The following is a 21469-nucleotide window of genomic DNA, read 5'->3' as shown; positions in this document are numbered from 1 at the left end:
CGATATCTCCTTCACCTCATCATTAATTCGATCATACAAACAACAGGTTAACGAAAATGTTTTTATACTACTTTCCGGTCCTCCTTTTAAAAATTCATGCAACTTCAGGATTTTATCCAAATTCTGAGTGGATTTTATCAATAGCTAACTAAAAAGCCCAATTTACCTTCTTTAAAGATACATCAACATCCATTCTTTTTAAGGCCATTATAAGTGAGAAAAATAAAGGTGAAATTACATATTTAAGAAATATTATTTAAATTACTCTAACAATTTAATTTTTTTGTCAAATTTTAGGCCATTGCCAAGAGCGCTTCCACACGATTCTAATATTTTTAGTATCAGCAAAGAAAAGGTTTCATTACAAATCGGTGAATCCACGTCCACAGCCTCCCCTTGTGAGTGAAAATCTAAAAACTAAAATAGGTTTGATACCCATTTTTTTAAACATTTTCTTCAAGCCGTGGTACATATTTTTAAAACATCACTTTTCATCTTGTCATTCATACTTTTGTACGACAAATTGAGTTACAGCATTATTTCTATATTTAATAAACTAAAATATATAGCGCAACTAGAGCATAAACAGAGTCTGTTAATTTTTTATGGTATAATCGAACATATACCATTATTATAGGTTAAAGATATGAGGTTGACAAGGTTGAGCAAAATGTCTGAAACTTTGAACGCCAAAACAGACATTTTCATGCATATTTTAAAATATTATAACTAATGCCATACTAGTACCTTTTCTGCGTCGATGAGGTAAAGCACTTCATTATTATTCAAAAAAGAGTACAGTTACACCATCGACCTCAACGGATGATGTGAGTTTCCATTTGCAGATATTTATTTTCATTATTAAATTTATATCCTCACTTAGAAAAAATGAAGTACAAATAAAATGTTTGTGGGATTTTTATATAATGTTTATTAAATTATATAGGGCGCAATGGCTTAATCGTTCACATGGCGCTCATTGCAGCAAGAAAGGTCCGAAGTTCGATTCCAGCGGCCCTGCATTCGACATATTTACAAAGGGGCTTTTTTTTAAAAACACGGGTTCATATAACTTCGTAGTGGAAATACCTTAGTTAAAAAAAATAATATTTACTTATTTTTACGAGAGTATTTCAAATACGAGGTTGTATGGGTACCTCGGTTTAGTAACTGGGAGTTTTAGTGGCCCTTAAAAGGCCGGTGTTGTTTAGTAGCGTTGAGACAATGGATCGAGACTGTGTGTGTGGTACTGTTGGTGCTGGTCTGTGACCGAGTAAGCCGTTGGCTAAGGTCCGGGGCCGTGAGTCGGTTGACTCCACAATGGCTGAAGGGACTCGTGTGCAACAATTAACCGAGTGCAGCAATTGGCGTGTTTAGCCAAGTCGGCTGTGTAGAGAAGGCAAGAATCACGCTGATGCTGTGGTACCCTTGCTGTCGTCGTGGTCGATGTCGATAACGGTGTTCCATTAGTGATTTGTGAGAGCTCGTCTACGAGTCTCCTACGAGTCTTGAGGTATAAGCGAGACCTCGTCGAGTTGACGAGTCTAATTTCGGTGGGGCAGTGCCCCCTGCTTATATTCGAAAGGACTCTACTCTGATTGACTGCAGAGTGGAGGGCGAGAACATTCTATAAGCGGTAGTGGCATCTAGCGGGAACTATATGTGGCAACCACACTTGGGATGCCGGTGTTTCGAAAAAAAAAAACAACAAGGATTATCCTGGTAGGTCAGGAAGAGCTAATATTATACTGTACCTTTTAAGAGCTATTACCCCTTCTGCGTTTATGGCACGCACACCAGTGAGTTCTAGTTCATCAAGAAATTTCATTAGTATGCCCGGTTTCAGTGGTTCATTTTCTTCAATAGTTATATTGTGCATCCCAAAACACACGGAAAATGTGCGCCACAGTCTGTTAGTTGGTGTTTTGGTGCATCATCCGCTTCTTTGCAGAATTTGCACGTCTTGGGTTATACCAATCTTCTTTAGATGTACATTCAGTCTGCAGTGTCCTATCAGGAATCCAAGTTTTTCCTGCTTTGATGCGTTCAGTTGTTTTGAAGGTTCTTGTGTCAAATGAGTCAATCCATAATTCCCTTATTTTCTTTCTGTCCTTTAGTCTAAGGTGCTCATCGATCGTGTGAATCCATATGCCATAGAACGGCACAGGACCTATCAGCGGTATAGCAGCCCATTTCCTTGCAAGGGCGTTCGATCTCTTGCTGCCCTCTACTCCCACATGTCCTGGAAATCAGCAGAGGATGACTTTGTTTTGCACACTTAACCTGTTTAGTTTAGTTTTGCAATTCAGCACCAACTTTGAAGAAATAAGGAGTAAGGTATGTCAGTGATATTGTTATTTTCTTACGGTAAACAGTTTTAAGTAGTTAATATTTTGGAGTTAATTTGGCAGAGGTCCTTTTTTTTAATGAAATTAAATTATTTGAGATTTTGCCTCTAATCTCTTTCATAAACATTGCAAGGCAACATTTGTTCGGTGCGAAAAAGATCCGCGCAAAAGGTAGTTTTAAAAATTCATCCAACTCGTTAAAATTTACACATTTAAGGACGTTTTATTGTTAATACTTTTTATTAATTTTTGTAATAAAACTTTTTTTTTACATTGTTTCATGAGTCCCGTTTGTTTCTTCAAGCTTGATTTCGGCACCTTCCTCGTAGATCCAAGTCATCAACCGACCGCAGACCAATCGACCATGAAATGGTACTTTTTTCCATTCTGTCTTTCCTCATTTATTAATACGTATCTATAATAGTAATAAACACAACAAACAATAATATTACGATAATACATGCATAAATATAACAATATTATCTAATAATCAATTAATTATTCTTTCTAAGGTCTTGGTTGAGATAAAAAAGTCAGTGTCACGAGCGGGATTCGATCCCACGACCTTCGGCTAAATACGCCGCTGCTCTACCACTTGAGCCATCGTGACTTAGATCCTCTCGGATACCAACTTTCAACCTACAACCGAATTTTCCCTCTTTTTGCCATTTTCAAATGTCGTGTAATCTCGATTACAGAGAGAACGTAAATGGATTATCTAATAAAAGAATTCATTTACATACTTGTTTTAATCAGCCTCCATAGCTTGCAAACGGTGATTTTCGTCTAGGTACCCGGACAGATAGGTATGGAGGATAACGAAAAGACGGACAAGGCGGCTAAATCCAAACCTCCGGACCTATCCACTGCGATCCGGCCCTCAGACACTAAAAATAGAATAAAAAACATGATTAGTAGAAGATGGCAGCGTCGGTGGGCCTGGTTGGCAGAGAAGCTCTCACGTATCAAGAGCACTGACGATAGGTGGCCCTTGGAAACCTGATTTCTTGAAGGATAAAGATTTGTTTTATTGCGTTTATTGTATTCCGGTAGTTTTGTGCACCTAGTTTGTGTTGTCTAGTGTGAGTGGTCCGATGGCGGAATATCGAGTTCCCCGTCGAACCTCAATTAGTTAATTGAAAGAATGGCATATAATTAAAATCTTTCTGGATAGATTTCCGAGTTGACTACCTAGTCAGAAGTTTATATATTTGTTTAAACATTTTTCGCTACGGCCTTCACTGGAAGCAAACCGAAGGCGCCCTTGCACGGCGATATGGTGGGTGAGGTAGATGACCCTGCACTAGTACAACGATTATTGCCGCGTCACCAAAGAAATACGAACGTCGGCGAGGAGGAAAACGATTTTGTTTACTGTTGCAAGTAATTTTTAATGGAGAATTTGTTTGGTCTAGTTTCAATTTAAAATTTACCTATTCGTATTCAAAGGAGAGGTTAGTTGATTTGTCCCTACGATTCCACCAAATCCTTTATCTTCCAGATTGGGATAAAAAAAGCAAAAACAGACTTAAATAGTATGAAATAACATTGAATATGCCATGAAAATGTTTACATATAAGAAATAAATAATAATAAGATAATCAGTAACATGTAAACAAACGGATCTTCATTTTCTTTAATTTTAGTCATTGTTAGTATTTACGTCAACACGATATAATTTCAGTCAAAATACATTTATCTAATGTATATTGTGTACGTAAACACTTAAATTGTTATTTTTTAATAGAAGAATAGGGTGATAAAAAGAGATATGCCTTTTAATACTGGGATAGAGAGACCTAAAAAAAAAAAAACACCTCCACATTCATCATCTTCACTGATACTACAAACCGAAAATGCCTCAAACAAAAACAAATGAAAGATAACAATAAATGCATTTAATATTTTATCATCAAGCTTATACAATGGGTTTAAATTTACGTGGATGAATAATCTAATCCGTTAATCTGATGAGATTAACTTAACGAAGATTGAATTGATTATTCTATCACCTTCAGGTACAGTTAAGTAACAGCAGTTGGAACAGTAATCAGTCCGCCTATTTTCGCCCTATTTTTCCTCCAACGCTTCCCGTTGTCATATTTCTTCACTCTACGCTGTTGTGAAACGTAAACAAGAGGTTTTACATTGTTTTCAGTGTTGATGTTCAACATGTTCTAAGAGGACTTAGAGCAAATAGAGCTTTACGTTTTTCCTGTCAGTCTGTACCCCTTGCCGGGGCAAGACATCACTTCACGCTTCATAAAGACTCAATGCACAGTGTATACAACAACATTTTGTCATTTATACATCTTTATTATGAGAGATGGTACACGGAAATGCTGGTAGGCTTGAGTTTTCCCAAGTTCGATCCAGTTTTTCGACACTCAACGGTTCATAAACGCGAAACAAATATATAAAATCCATTTCGTAATGAAAAACCCATATATAATTTTATGGTATTTTTCGCCCATTTCCTTGATATTCCTAAGTAAAGAATGTAATCAATCATCATATACAAACAAGGATCTATTATGAACCGAACTCAATATATTTTATGGTATTTTGTTATACACATGTAGTGACAGCTAATTTTGATCGCTGGTAATTGTTGTGGATTTAAATTTAAGAATATTATTGCTAACAATATCTTTTATTTATGACTGTTATATTCATCGTTGTTGGGTTTTGGGATGTGCAATCATACAGAAAACAGCGTAGTGCTCAAATAATTCATTAATTCATTTAATTATTCAGAAATCGTGAGATGCGGTCTGGTGTGATGTAGGTTTCAGAAAAACATTTTCTTTATCGTGCCAACGTTTCGATCTTGATTGAGATCATCTTCAGGGCCTGGGATTTACAAACATTGTTTACATTTAACAAATACATTTAGGATGTGGAAAAGTGAATTTATACCATGCAAAATATATTTTTTATATTCAATCAAAGTATTTCTACTCACTCAAAGTGATTGTCTTCGGTGTAATTGTGCCATTCATGCGTGTCGTGTTGAGGGTGCCAGTAAGAATTTGCTGTCTTAAACCTACATCACACCAGACCGCATCTCACGATTTCTGAATAATTATCGATTAACAGTCACTAATCACCACACAATTCATGGTAAACTTGGGTTAAATGGGTAGGTGTATTGGATGTACTGTATAGCATAACTGGCTGGAGCTTATATTTCTGATAAAAACTGGACGGGTACTGCAGTTTTTAATATAGAAAAAATATTATATATGCTAATTATATAACCGAATATTAAACTATTCAAACTATTTATTCATTGTAAGCTACGTAAGAGATTGGTAAGAAGCGAGAACTGGAGCAGGGATTTTTTCGTAGAGGGAAAGTTATGTGGGTGTATTTTTCCGGGTTGAATTTTATTGTTTTATTTTCACATCAAGACACCACTAAGGTGAAATGTCGATGAAGGTTTGGAGTGGAAATGACTGGTTCAGAACATGAAAGGATTGCTGTATTGTCTCCAAGGATATCGTGGTCGTGTGAGAATGGGATGGGAGGTCAGGTGTGTAAGGGGTACAGTGTGGGGGCCAGAACAGTACCCTGAGGTATTACAGCAGAGATTAAGTATATTGGGGATGATGCCCAATGACCAAGTACAGTTCAGTGCTGTAACTGAACTGCTATCGTGACCTCGAACCACTCGGACATCAACTTGAAAAATGGCAAAAGGAGGGAAAACTCATAAGGTGGGGTTGAGAAGGGGAGTTGATGTCCGAGTGGATCGAGGTCACGATAGATCAGGTGGTAGAGCAGCGGCGTATCTAGCCGAAGGTCGTGGGTTCGAATTCCTCTCGTGCCATTAACTTTTTTTCATCTCAACTAAAAACCTTAATTAATTGTCATATAAAAATTAAAAACTATTTGTTTGTTCAGACAGTCTACAAACACAGAATTATGTTTTTAATATTAAATTGTTAATAAGATTCGTGTTTTTTCTGCGTTTTTAGGCGATTAAAAAAAATATGTTGTAGATCGCTGAAACTCCCATAAATAAAATAATTTTAGCTGCCATGGTGATGTTTTACGACAAGTCAATAGCCCAAAAATATGATAATAATAAATAGTTGTAATATTTGTTGTAAATTTGCTATTTGTAGAAGAAGAAAAATTCAAAGAGATTTCGTTTTATGTGTCATCCATGGTATAATTGGAAGAATAACTTTCTAAATCACTTTATGAGGGTATTAGTGTTTAAAAAAGAACAATAGCAACTAAAATTATTTCATTGATTGAACATTTTGGACTTTACATCCTATCACCAAAAACCTGTAATATGTGTGTTTAAAGTCTGTGAACACAGAAGGAAAATGAATCTTATAAAGAATTTAACATTATAATCCTGGTTTTACGCTTGTTGGCTGTCTAAACATGCATTGTAGACTGGTGGTGATGGGATATAAAGACAGAAACTTTAAATAAATAAGATAATTTCGCAGCTGTCGTGACGTTATTCTACAAATCAAACCCCCTAAATATAACGATAATATTCAATAGATGTGTTTATTTAGACTTTCTCCCTAAAATAAGTTTCAAATGTAACATTATATAAAATTCACTAATTTCGTGGTCCGCTTGACCAATTAATATATTACAATTAATTAAGGTTTTTAGTTGAGATAAAAAAGACAATGGCACGAGCGGGATTCGAACCCACGATCTTCGGCTAGATACGCCGCTGCTCTACCACTTGAGGTATCGTGACCTCGTTCCACTCGGACACTAACTTCCCATCTCAACCCACCTTTTGAATTTTCCCTCCTTTTTGCCATTTTTCGAATCCCGCTCGTGCCATTGACTATTTTATCTCAACTAAAAACCTTAATTAATTGAAAGATATTAATTGGTCAAGCGGACCACGAAATTAGTGAATTTATTTACAAAATCGGGAACACAAAAATCAATAATCAACCAATTGGACAGAACGGTATCAATAGGTGTGTAAAACTCGAGTTAATTTCAAAAGTAGTAACTTTAACGTTAATTATTAATGAATTAATAGGTAGAGCGAGGTTGTTTTAACCTGCACAATTTGGATATGTTGGGTTTAATTTTTGATAGCTGGAGACGGATGTCGGGTTCAGCATCTAGACATCTTCGGTGTTTAGTTTTGGCGGCTGTATAGCTAGAAAATCCAGATTCGCTTAGGTAGATACAGCAAATTGATGAAGAACACGTTTTGCTTTTTCATCAAGGGGTTGAAATTTTTTGGTTTCCAGACGGAGTCCAAAATAGGGGTAAAAATCTGACTCGAATGTAAATCTCAAGGTGGAGTCTGAAGTAATGTCAATCAAAAATTCATATTCATTTGAAGATAGTCGGCTTTGTCGAAATTGAAAACGGTTTGATCACCCATCAATGGTCTTCCAGCATTGTATCTGAAGCTGTTGGGAAGTAGTACTCAAAGGACATCCACCAACTTCGAAGGCGTTCACTTATTTCATCAATCAAGTGCTGTCCGCAAGCTCCAGTTTGTTATATTTTAAAAAGTCATTTAACATAGGAAAACTCTACCTATTCCTTCTCAACGGATTTAACTCAAAACTGGATTTTTCTTTGAAAGGAGTGAACTTTGTCATTAGCATCTAAAGTTGTGATACTGATAGATCCACTCACGGACACCAATTTTCTCTCCTTTTTCCCCTTTTTCAAAAGGTGGGTTGAGATGGTAAGTTGGTGCCCGCGAGTGGATCGCAGTCACGATAGCTCAAGTGGTAGAGCAGCGGCGTATTTAGCCGAAGGTCGTGGGTTCGAATCCCGCTCGTGACACCGAATTTTTTATCTCAACTAAAAACCATAATTAATTGAAAGATATTAATTGGTCAAGCGGACCAGGAAAACTAGTGAATTTAATAAGTTTAAATGAAGTATACTTTACTAAAGCTCTCCGTGGCCATTTCATTTGTCGCCGAAAATCAAATTGATTACACGACATTTGAAAAATGGCAAAAAGGAGGGAAAATATAAAAGGTGGGGTTGAGATGGGAAGTTAGTGCCCGAGTGGATTGAGGTCACGATAGTCCATATGGTAGAGCAGCGGCGTATTTAGCCGATGGTCGTGGGTTCAAATCCCGCTCATGACACTGACTTTTATCTCAACTAAAACCTTAATTATTTGTAAAGAAAGTTAAGTAGGTCAATATAATGTTTGTTTTCATAGTAATATCCCTCTCCATCACCTAATTAGAAATGGACTGGCTAATGTTAGATTATAAAACTTTAATTCAATACATACTATAAATATACAATTGTAAATACTTGAATCTGAGGGGTCCACCTTTTGTTCTGTGAAAGGGGTCCGCTGGATTAAAAGTTTGAGAAGCCCTGCAGTAAAGTGTAGTAATGTCACTGTAATAATTTAATTGGCTCAAATAATATTCAAGCAGTGTTTTGTATAAGTCTGCCTTGAAAATGGAAATTGCAAAGGCACCCCTGGCAAAAGAGAAAAGGGCAGTTTTCCTGTTTACTAGTAAACATTTCATTAAGTTATTAAACAATGACCACAACATCTATTATTTGGGTTTTGTGTGATATCCATGTTATAATTAGAGGAATGACATCTCAATACATTTTTTTGGGAGTTTGAGAGCTAAAAACCAACAATACTATGGTGGCTAAAATGACTTTACTTATTGGATTAATCTAAAATATTTGTATGTTTAGGCATTCTGCAAACATAGGAATGATATTTATAATTAATTAATCTTTATGTAAGGTATTGGTTCAGATAAAAAGGTTTTATAATCTAACATTAGCCAGTCCATTTCTAATTAGGTGATGGAGAGGGATATTACTATGAAAACAAACATTATATTGACCTACTTAACTTTCTTTACAAATAATTAAGGTTTTAGTTGAGATAAAAGTCAGTGTCACGAGCGGGATTCGAACCCACGACCATCGGCTAAATACGCCGCTGCTCTACCACTTGAGCTATCGTGACTTCGATCCACCCGCGGACACCAACTTCCCATCTCAACCCACCTTTTGAAAAATGGCAAAAAGGAGGGAAAATTGGTGTCCGCGAGTGGATCGAAGTCACGATAGCTCAAGTGGTAGAGCAGCTGCGTATTTAGCCGAAAGTCGTGGGTTCGAATCCCGCTCGTGACACTGACTTTTTTTATCTCGACCAATACCTTACATAAAGATCAATTAACTGAAAGAGGCTATTTGGTCAATCGGACCACGAAATCTAATGAATTTAATATTGGTAATATTAAATTCTTAAAAGATTAATTTTTCTTTTGAGTTTTTAGGCCGATTAAACATTAAAAACAGATGAAACTTTCAATAAAAATATCATTTTAGCTGGCATCGTATTGATGTTTTAGGACAAGTAATAACCCCAAAAATGTGATAATGATATCAATAGTCTTAATATTTGTTGTAAATTTGTCATTGTTGGAAAAACAACAAATTCAATGCTGTACCCTCTCCAAAATATTTTGCAATGTTAAAATTTCGAAAATATTATACATGCAATAAATTATAACGAGTGGTGTTCAGTGACCGTTAGTTAATTATTATTTGGAAATCGTGAAATGCGGTCTGGCGTGACGTAGGTTTTGGAAAAACATTTTCTTTATCGTGCCAACGTTCGATCTTTATTGAGATCATCTTCAAGGCTCAAAAGTGTTTGTTTTCCGGATGTGTCATTCTTGTGTGTCGTGTTGAGGGTGCCAGTTTGAGCCCTGAAGATGATCTCTATAAAGATCGAAACGTTGGCACGATAAAGAAAATGTTTTTCTAAACCCTACGTCACACCTGACCACATTTTACGATTTCCAAACAATCATAATTTATAATAATCGAATATTATAAATTATAATAATTGAATTGTCCCAAATAATATTCAGCAGTTTTGTAAACGACTACCTTAAAAAAATCGTAAAGGCGCCCCTTCCAAAAATCAAAAGGGCAATTTTGCCGCTAACGTGTAAACAATGCGCAAAGGTGGGTGAAACGTGGATCTCATTTTTACTCACGGATGAGAAATGTGGTAGTAAAACTACGATTTGATTTGAAATTTATACCCTCATTTTAATACTTTTTTGTAAATTTATTCTATTTGTATGAAATTTTTATAAACGTCCTTTATAAACTCCCTCCCCCTTCCGCAAATGGACGACGCGATGATCGTTTTCCTCATTCATCAACACTGGAAGAAAAGCTGATCGGATAAAAGAGATGATCGAGGGTCCCGAAAGAAAAAAAAATACAACCAAGGCGGATTAAAATCCACGCGGATAAAAGGTTTTATCGTGGATGGGATTTTTGAATTTCTTCGGTGGGAAGTTGTACTCGTCGTCGGCGGGCCGGGGGGACCCTCGTGACGTCATGACCTAGCCTCGCTCCAAGGCGCCGTCCTCTTTTAGCCTCTCGCCGCCCCCCACCACAACGGTTATTGATCCGCCGGGCCGGCATCGGTTTTGTTTCTCGCTGTTGGCACGACTGATTACAATTATTTCAAAAAGGAAAATTCACTTTTCTCCCAGGGCGACAGAATTTTTTTCAACGTTTTTTGTATTTCAAATTTACTTTTTTATTTCTATTTATTTTCACGTATTAAATATGTACAGTGTGTTCCGTTAAATCCGTTTAGACGCGTCCTTTTTTTTGTCCATTTGTTTCCTTATTTATTAACAAGATCATTGACCGTGCTTTCTAGAGTACAATGGCCTCTTTAGAATCAAAACCTGATAAAAATTGCAAAATTTTATAAACAATTTCAAGGATGTACAAAACAAAGCCGCATTTTTATAAAGGTTTGCCGTCTTTTAATATAACTCCCGACGAGAAAAACGAACGGAGCAGATGTAGCAACACTCGCTTTCTCTCTCATACTACTTTAATCCAACCTTCTCTCTCAAAGCCAAAAAAATAACTAACTTTTATACAAACCTCCCCACCATCCAACAACAACCGATTCGTCCAAATATCAATAGGTGAACAATGAAACAAACAAATAAAAATTTTTTCCCGCGTCGTAGGGGTGAACACCACGTGAGATATTCCCTTCCGACCACGTGGAGCGGGGATGCACACAACACACATATATTCAAGGCCTACCTAATCGCTCAACAAGTGTCCTGCTTTTGTTGCAACTGGACGTGGGCGTCTGCCGCCGTTGGTCGCGGCTACGGCAACTTTGCTGCTCATTTATACGATTTTTACTTTTTTTTGCCACACTTACTTTTTTTAATTGAAAATACTTGAACGGTCAAAGATCAACGATCACTATCAACTATCAAAGATTTCCGCGAGAAAAAAAAAACCTCATGAACACTGTGTAGCTTATTTTCAATTTTTTATTATTATTATTAGTGGTTGAAGGCCATTTTATAATAATAAAAAAATTGAAAATAAGCTACACAGTGTTCATGAGATTTTTTTTTCTTTTTTCTCGCGGAAATCTTTGATATCTTTTAATTTACAAAAATAAAAATAAAATAACATCGGTACGTCAAATCGTTGTTGTTTAATATCTCTATCTCGTAATACCTCCCTTCTTTATCTTTCTATTTACTTCATTCTCTCTCTCGCACTCGCCACACAGTCGCGCACGCACGCACGCGCGCACACACACACACACACACACACACACACACACACACACACACTCACACCCTTTTCTATATATCAGATATAGAAATATATTATGGTTCAGTCAGCCTGATTGTTTCTGCAATAGAAAACTTAAAATGAAATTTTTTTAAATCAATTAATGAGTAAAAGATATTTTCGTTAATATAAGAAGATTGTATTAATAATAAATAAAAATATTTTCCTTTTCTATTCATTCATTTCCCACTGCATTTCTGTTTGAAAGACATCTCTCTTTAACTTCCCTCCCGCCCTCAATCCCACTCTCTCTCACTCTCTCTTTCTCTCTCTCTCACTGTTTTTCTCTCTCTTTTCTTTCTCTCAGTTCTCCGTTCTCTTTCTTTCTTTCTTCTCTCTCTCTTTATTATCTCTGTCTCTCTGTTTTTCTCTCTCTCTCTCTCTCCGTTGTGTTCTTTCTAACTATCAAACTCTTGATGGTTCAGTCAGCCAAATTAGATATTGTCTTTAATATAATCTCTCTCTCTCTCTCTCTCTCTCTCTCTCTCTCTCTCTCTCTCTCTCTCNTCTCTATCCCTCCCCTCTCTCCCTCTCCCTCCCCTCTCACCCACTCCCTCACCATCTCCCTCTCAACCCCTCACTCACTCGCTCTCTCTCACTCCCCCCAACCTGTGCTTCCATTACTTCCCTTTACCCTTACCTGTATCTCTCTGACTGTGTCTGCGTTTCACTCAGACAGTCTTTCTCTATCTATTTATCTCTATCTATAATTAATTTATTTCTTAATCTATACAACTTTGTAATAATTTATCTCTACACATAAAATTAAATAAAACAATATCTACTTTTAAGAATAATTTTTAAAAATCACTGATTCACTAAAAAGATCAACCATTGTATGGTATGACAAGAGAAGTGTTTATATTTATTACAATACTTACTTAGTTTAAAGAATTATATTTATTATTTGCCTATAACATTTAAAGAACCGTACGCATTTTTATGTGCAATATCGTAGTTCGAGATATTTTTGTGTATTTATAAATTTATAATAATTAGTTTTGTAGTTTTGTCTTTCAAAACATGAATATATAGTATCCTGTACTTACGTTTAAGACATAGCAATTTAAAATAATCATTGATGTATTTTCTGGTTACCTTTAATAAAAGTTTTTTGTGACCTAAATTTGTGACTTTTTATTTAAATAAAACGATATTCGTTCATTCTGTGTGGGTGTGTGAGTATTAATAATTTATAATAGTAAAAAAAACACTTTACAAAAATTAATAACGAAATAAATCACATTGTATACTAGGTTGCTTGATTTGATGAGTTATTAAAGAAACATAAGTATGTTCAAATGTAGTTTTATGAGTAGCATAATCATTAGTAAATATATATTTTTAAATATAAAAAAAAATTATGATGTATATACATTCTATGTTCTATGATTTTTAAAATTACAATATTTATGACCAGTATAATGACTAATATTTTTGAGAACGTAAAGAATATTGATAATTTTAATGTGTGGTATTTATAATTTTAATGACAACTCATTCGAAAGGGAGTCATCAAGGGAGGATTTCAATGAGAATTTATTGTAATTATTTTAATTAATTAAATGTTCCTAATACGATGTTTTTGAAATAGTTTTTGTTGAATATATTATGTTTTGCATTAAGTGATTTTTCGATTTGTATATATATATANATATATATATATATAGGTATTTTATTGGAAATAACATGTTTTTCACGATAGTTTTATATTAGTTTTGACTTATATTGAAACATACATAAGTAGTATGTTTGTTCACAAATCGTCGTTGTTCTCCTAAAAATAATTCTGCTATTATTAGTGGGGTTTGAAGAGTGTTGGTAAAAACATATACGTACGAAGGGTAGGTGGGCGTAGATTAAAATTTCCACCCCGACACTGCGATAGCTGCACGAAAAGGTCAGTAAATTTTCACGAATCCTATTGCAGCAGTGGATATTTGCTCTTGAGAAACTCTTTGGCATAAGTAAGGTTCAAGGAATTCTTGGCGTTTCACTCTTCGTCCTTTCACTGATAAACCATGTTCTTTAGATTTTGTCATGAATTTTAAATAATTTCATATTCGATGAAATATAAAATTATGGTGTGTTATAGACGGAAATGGCATACTGACCATGATTCTGTATGATGTTTATGGTTTTTGGCTATAGAGTTATTTTAGCATAAATGTACTTACCATACGATTTTCTTCTGTTTTATTATGTTAGAACACGAAGATTCTTCCAAATGGAAAAGTATTAGGAAAAATTAGAAAATAATTCTGACTCATGCACATTTTTACCACATTGGGGAAAGGCAATGTTAATAAAAAGGGGTCAAACGAGGTAGAAAGTATCTTCATGAAAGTGTTTTGTTAATTCCTCCTCCACCTGAGGGTTCGCTAGTTTATTGTTTGTTTTCTCGAATTATTAGCGAAGGTTTGTCTCAAAACTCAAAATCTAAAGCATCGGGGAGGTACATATGCATGAATCTGATACCTGATACCACTTGCATTTTCCAGCCGATTTTCCTTGAATCACCAAAGCCAGTTTATTGAAAAACCCTTTACCACTAGAACGAGCGAGAAGGAGCGGACCGGAGATGACCGGTTTATCGACTTTATGTCACAAAATACAAGTAGGCGGTGACTATTGCATTGCTATAATATTTCAGTACGACAAGAATCTTTTTGATCTCCATACGCAAGATAATCTCGATGGCGTGTCGACTTTTTATACGAACTTCAAAAGAACAAGCACGAAAAAACGCCTGACTCGATGTGTTTGTTTGTTAAATGTTTTGAAAATGAACTTTTTTTCTCAAGTTTATAAATCTATTTTGATCGTTTCTTGTGTTTTCTTAGCAGCCTAGCTTTTGATAGATGATATTTCATTAAACTCAACTGGAAGCATCAAGGAATCCAAGGCGACATTGCGTCATTGTGTTGCAACCTGCTTCAGTTAACATTATTTATTTCTTTAACAGAAGGAAATAATTTAACAAACCCTCAACTTATAAATGAAAAAAAAAAAAATTGGTAGGAATGTTATAAACATGGGTTTCCTCAATGAACGACGTCACAATAGTGAAAACCGCGTGTATTTTGACAATTCGGTCATTTTTAGCTAATAGGGCCAGCCCAAGTGTTAAAATACTCGAAATTAGATTTGAACGCGATGTGAGTAGCGGAGTAGTACTTCAGTGCCGGCGAAGTAAGTAGAAAAGGAACTGGAAATACGCTTATACGAATAACAAGGCGCTGAGGCTGCTCTTAAAACTTCGAGAAAGGAGGATGGTCGTAAAACTTCAACAAATTTATTATTTCATCCCAATTTTCTAGCGTTTAACTAAAAGGCATATTTCGACGTTCTTTGAAATTATTTTAGTTGAAAAATTGTAAGGAAACAGGTACAGTGAGAAAAGAAAAAGAAGTGACATGTAGATGAAAATTAGTGATGGGATATAAACTATATGTAAGTTAGTGGTAGGCATATTTTGTCCATGATGTCAATTTTACATACAAAGTCAAATTCAAACGACGATTTTTGAATCGCTCTCGTGACGCTGACTTTTTCAACTCAACCAAGATTTTACGTAAAAAGTATAATTTATTGAAATAATTAATATGGTTAATTATGACTGCTAAACGTGTAAGGAATAATCCATTTAAAATTGTAATCAACAACAATTGCAAATTGCCGACATTAAATGCTGGTCAGAAACCTAAACCTGGAATTCATCACGAAAAGAGAGAAAGAGAGAGAGAGAGAGAGAGAGAGAGAGAGACAGAGAGAGAGAGAGAGAGAGAGAGAGAGAGAGAGAGAGAGAGACTGAGAGGGAGAGAGAGAGTGAGAGAAAGAAAGAGAGAAAGAGAGTAATGTAGAGAGAGGGGAAGAGAAAGAGAGGAGAGAGGGAGGAGCTAGAGAGAGGAAAGGGAGAGAGGAGAGAATGGGAGAGAGGAGAGAATGGGAGAGAGAGAGAGAGAGGGTGAGTAAGAGTGAGAGGGGGGAGAAAGAGAGGAGAGAGAGGGAGGGGAGAGAGGGAGGAGAGAGAGAAGAGAAAGAGAGGAGAGAGAGGGAGGGGAGAGAGGGAGGGGAGAGAGGGAGGAGAGAGAAAAGAGAGGTAGGAGCGAGAGAGAGAAAAGGGAGAGAGGAGTGAATGGGAGAGAGAGAGAGGGAGAGTAAGAGAGTAAGATAGAGTGAGGGGGAAGAAAGAGAGGAGAGAGAGACAAAAAGAAAGAGGTTGAATGATTATTTGATTGACAGTTTTATTTAATCACGCAACGTTAGGTCCTTTTGACCGTTCTTACACTTAACGTGAGTTATACAGTTTACAGTATACATTTATTATGATTTAGACGCGTTTGGTCTTTACAATGTATTTTACAAAGGGAGAGCAAGAAACAGAGAGTGGGAGAAAGTGAAAGAGAAAGGGAATAAGAAAGGGACAAAAAGAAAGAGAGAACAAGGAGGAGAGGGTGAGTGCATGGGAGAGAGAGAGAGAGAGGGTCGAAAGAGAGGAGAGAGAAGATAGATAGAGGAGAGAGAGAGAGAGGAAAGGGAGAGAGGAGAGAGTGGGAGAGAAAGAGAGAGAGAGAGAGAGGAAAGGGGGAGAGGAGAGAGAGAGGAAAGGGAGAGAGGAGAGAGAGTGGGAGAGAAAGAGAGAGAGAGAGAGAGAGGAAAGGGGGAGAGTAGAGAGAGTGGGAAAGAAAGAGAGAGAGAGAGGGAGTAAGAAAGGGACAAAAAGAAAGATAGTGCAAGGAGGAGAGGGTGAGTGCGTGTGAGAGAGAGAGAGAGAGAGTGAGAGAGTGAGAGAGATGGAGGAAAGAGAGAGAAGATAGACAGAGGAGAGAGAGAGGAAAGAGAGAGAGGAGAGAGAGTGAAGGAGAGAGGGAGTGAGATAGAGAAATAAAGAAAGAGGTTGAATGATTGATTAATTGACAGTTTTATTTAATCATGCAACGTTAGGTCTCTTTGACCGTTGTTATACTTAATGTGAGTTATACAGTTTACAGTATACATTTATTATGATTTAGACGCCTTTGGTATTTACAATGTATTTTACAATATGAGAGCAAGAAAACTTTAATCAGTTTTACTAAATTTAACGAGTAATGTGAAATATTTAATATTTTACCTACTTAACTGTGTTATAAACGATGCAAGATTTCAACTATCAATAACTACAATTAAAAACAAAAAATAAAAGAGGGGGAGAGAGAGAAAGACAGAGAGAGAGTGAGAGAGGGACAAAAAGAAAACGAGAGTGAGGAAGAGAGTGTGAGTGCGTGAGAGAGAGAGAGAGAGAGAGAGAGAGAGAGAGAGAGAGAGAGTGAGTGTGAGAGAGGGTGAGAAAGGGATGCCATTAATCGGACTCCCGAATTTTAAGGACCAACCGAAATGTCTTTTTCTTGTATTCAAATTTGTTATATATAAAAATATTTGCTATTTATTTCCTCGTTGCATTGAATCAAGGCGAAATATAATATTCAACAGATTCAATGATAACGGCCTTAATTTAATGAAATGTTCAGAGGTTTAATATATTTTTGCCATGAAGACATAAAAATATTTTATGAAACTCGTGTAATAAGATCTTACTCCTGTAAATTTATGTTTCATTTTTATGATGCCCCGCCATGATTAAATAACACCGAATGACCCACTACAAATCTATCATTTTTAAGGTTGAATTGAAAAAAATACAGAAGAATAAATTACGTTACAAACGTTTCCCCAGTTGGCGTAGAATGTTGTTCTTTCGTCGAGTTATTCAGATAAAAAAGAACGAAGATGTATCTTAATATCAAGGCAAGAAATATGAGGGTTAAATTACTACGGTTTACAGCCTAATCTCGTAAAGTCCGTTGCTCACTTACCCCGCACAAAGGATAAGTCATGAAAGCCAATTTGACACTAACCACACGGTAAATTCGGGATGTTAGACCGAGAGCCGACGACAGACATTCACCAAGGTGATTTTTATCTTACTGCTCACGTCATTCGGATTTACGCACGTATCTTCTGAATAAACACTATTTTAAAAAATTGTACAAATTGTTGGAATATCGTAAAAATTAATAGTTTATTTTATTATTTGGATATCGTGAAGTGCGGTTTGGTGTGTCGTAGGTTTTAGAAAATTTTAGACTGAAGATTAGAAAAAAAAACGATCGACAGATAATCATTGGCTAACGGTCACTAATCACCACACAAGTTTATTTTATGTTTATGAATTTATTTAATGTCTTTAATTGTTTATTATTGTATGTTATACATTATTTCTTAATTCCTCTGTAAGCAAAATTATATTTGGTTATTTGTTTTTATGATGGTTTCGTTTTTTTTATGTTGTTTGTAATGTATGAGTATCGTATTTTGACTGTCTATATGCATTTTTTCTTTTCTTATTTTATATAAATGTACATGTGCTTTATTTATTTATGTTTGTAGTACTAAAAAGCTTTGCATTTTGTTTCTATCTACATTGAATTTTTTCGTGTGTTTTCTTCTTTGTTTTTTTGTATGTTAAGACCTTGTTTTTCTGGCGATGTCCTGGTTTTTTCTTTAGTGCTGTCTGTAGTGTGTTAAAGATCTTTGCTACTGTTTTTCTTTGCTTATTTTATATATTAACATCTTGTTTTTTGTTTATGTGCAAGTTGCGTTGTTGGTCTTGTTCTGTCCATAGTATGCTAAAGGCCTTCGTTTTTTATTTCTTTGTTTAATAAAATTTTTTGACGTCATTATGTCAAGCTCATCTTTGCAAAGTATCGTTATACTCTTCTCTTATAAGAGGATTAATAAAAATAAGGATACCTTCCTTTGTTTATGTTTGTCTCTGTTCGACGTATGTTATGTCTTTGCTGATTTTTTTGCCTTTGAGTTTTATTTCTGCGTTTGTGCGAGTAATAATATTAATAATAACATTAATAATAGTTTGCCTTTCTCATTTTGAAGTAATTTGTGAAGTGGAAAATCTCTCATGGACAACTGCCGTCTGAGGTTTTTTTAAATGAGTACATGCTTTTTCCTGCATTTTGAGTGTTAAAAATTATTTGGATTTTCTTTGAATAAGTATACATAAAATGCGTCTTTTTTTTTTTAAATTTGTACTTAAAGTAGTACCAATATTAGTTGGAACATAGTTAAATTTTAGTTGGTTAAGTACGTGAAAGTTTAAATAATTATTATTACTTACCAGTTAATGACGTCAAATAGTGGGGAGTCAAGGTTACAAGCAGGGAGAGGCACAACTAAAAGAACGAATGAAAGAAATTAACTAAAATTTTAATGAACGATTTTTTTATATGTACAATAAAATTGAAATATGGAAATAGAGGATTGATCAAAAAAATCAAAATTTTTACATATACAAAAATGTTTAATAATAAGAAACCTTCTTTAAAATCAAATATACAAATAATTATGTTATATAGAATGTATCTGGAATAATAATACTAATATGTATAAATATTGATGGGCTCTTTCAAATTCCATATTTTTCCTTTGATGCTAACTGAACACATTCAAATGACGTCATCTACCCTGGCCCCCTACGTATAAAATGTATGAATCCCCTTTATTATCTAGCCCTTTCTAGACTTATTTAGATTTAGATATTGCTAGAGTTTTCTAGAACATTCTTGAAGCACTATCTGTTCTGTGTACCACAAATTTCCATCATAGTCGTTTGTTTTATTTATTTTGGTCACCTTCCTTTATTCCAGACAACGAACGATTCTTAACTTTTCAGCCAGTTTGGCCTACGTTAGACGAAAGACTTTTTTTTGCATAGTTACGGACTATTTTATTTTAAAATTTATTTAACTAGTCGATTTGTAGAGTATCAAGCCAAGAGGAAATAAAACTTACTGCCATTGATTAAACAATTAATATTTATTTAATCATTAATTATTAATATTTTATTAATTACTAAAAATTGTTTAGTAGAAATTGTAGAAATAAAAGAAAACATACTGATTACTGATTTATATAAGTTCAAATCTTCACAAGCATGTGCATACATTCACGCGTGCACAGAGTTGAGCCTAACAGTCCTCGCAGTCCAATGGCAAGTTTTTATGTAGTTTAATAAATGGCCGGCAGGCTTCGAGAATTACCCACCCCGGATGTTGACAGTCCAGGATCAGATCTCAGTCTTATTCGTCCAGCCACAGGGATCGGGCTCCAAGTGCTAATAACATCTATCATTTCAGCACCAAACGCAATAATTTCTTAAATATAAGCCTATTCATTCTCAATTTCAAATATATTCTTTCCTATTTGTATACCATGCACTTAGTGGTGGTGAAGTACTCTATATTCCTTCATCATCCTTTACACCTATAGAAATGATGAATGGTGGAGTGCGGTGTTCAATCCTATTTAAAAGGTAAGAACTTACTGTGAGTAGGAACTATCTTTTTAAAAAGGATTTTACACCTATTGTATATCTAACTAACTAATCTACTAGGGGTCGATGAGTACTCAATATTACGCCACCAATATTACACACTACGTTCACGCTAATAAATACATTCTTGTTTCCTCTAAGAATCCGAACAGGGGGAACAAAAGATTCGTTGCCGTGCTCAAGCACAATTTTTATATCGGGAGGCCTTCCTACGCGCTCTCATTATTGAGCCAAGGAATCGCACCCTACATTACATGGGACATATCGACCTTTCTCTGCATGCCGGACTCTTAGCGGGCTTTGGCAACATCGAATGGCCTATTCTTAATGGTGTGATGATGATCCTTCTTCTATGAGACAGGCACTCCGAGGGTACCTATCGGCAATGCTCTTGATACGCGAGAGACCTTAGCTGCTTCGTCGTTTTCCTTACCATCCCAGAGGAAGTAGGGCCTGGAAATAAATATATTAAACAATGATCCATCATCACCTCAATGACCAGTTGAATGTAGAGGAAACACAGTTTTTCATCCGTTGGAGTAGCCTGAACTCCAACCTCAACGTCAGCAATGGGGAGGAGAGATGGAAAACGGGAGCGTTCAAACCAACAATGACCCATCTGTGTCTGAAGCCTGAAGGTCACCTGTTTGTATATGACAGAATACAGAGTACATCCTCATGTTAGCCGGTTTCTTTTCTCTTTATTATGAGAATATTAATTAGATGTTAATACACAGATTTGTAAAAACATGTAATATTTCTCACTCTGAAATTACTTCTGTATAGGACGCTTATAATTAAAGCAAAAATCTTCCAAAATAAAATAAAGTTAAAATCGGTTGAATTAAAGGCTTCATTTGTATTCAACCTTTGATAATCCAATGCACAATTTTTCAAACAAGACTTTACATGTTTGTGGTTCAAACCGTCAAAAAATTTAATTGCCAGTCATAAGTTTTTTTAAAAAGATATTACAAATGTAATTAAATATTGATCTAATAAAAAAGGATAGTAATTTTATCATTTGGCGTCCACCTTGAAACAAAAGTCTTTCTGATAATGGGCCTTTTCGTCTGGA

At 35.4% G+C, this 21469-nt stretch overlaps 1 protein-coding gene and 1 long non-coding RNA gene across 9 annotated transcripts in view; one reads left to right on the top strand and one right to left on the bottom strand.

Moving 5' to 3' along the window:
* The window catches only part of LOC106667923 (PQ-loop repeat-containing protein 1), a 311097-nt gene that overhangs the window by 113384 nt on the left and 176244 nt on the right, over positions 1-21469 (top strand). The window lies entirely within an intron of this gene.
* LOC112126795 lies at positions 2566-20040 on the bottom strand. 8 transcript variants are annotated; one of them, XR_002910229.1, is made up of 4 exons: positions 19956-20040; positions 19177-19231; positions 3092-3235; positions 2566-2763 (listed from the first exon to the last, which is right to left on the bottom strand). It is a non-coding gene; the product is annotated as an uncharacterized LOC112126795 (long non-coding RNA). The 8 variants fall into 8 exon arrangements; XR_002910233.1 differs by lacking the exons at positions 19177-19231; positions 19956-20040 and adding an exon at positions 17858-17925; XR_002910228.1 differs by lacking the exons at positions 19177-19231; positions 19956-20040 and adding an exon at positions 11448-11640.

Source organism: Cimex lectularius, unplaced genomic scaffold (assembly GCF_000648675.2).
Source record: "Cimex lectularius strain Harlan isolate CLEC.00 unplaced genomic scaffold, Clec_2.1 scaffold120, whole genome shotgun sequence".
NCBI lineage: Eukaryota > Metazoa > Arthropoda > Insecta > Hemiptera > Cimicidae > Cimex > Cimex lectularius.
Note: the sequence above shows the minus strand (reverse complement) of the source record. Positions and strands in the feature narration are given on the sequence as shown.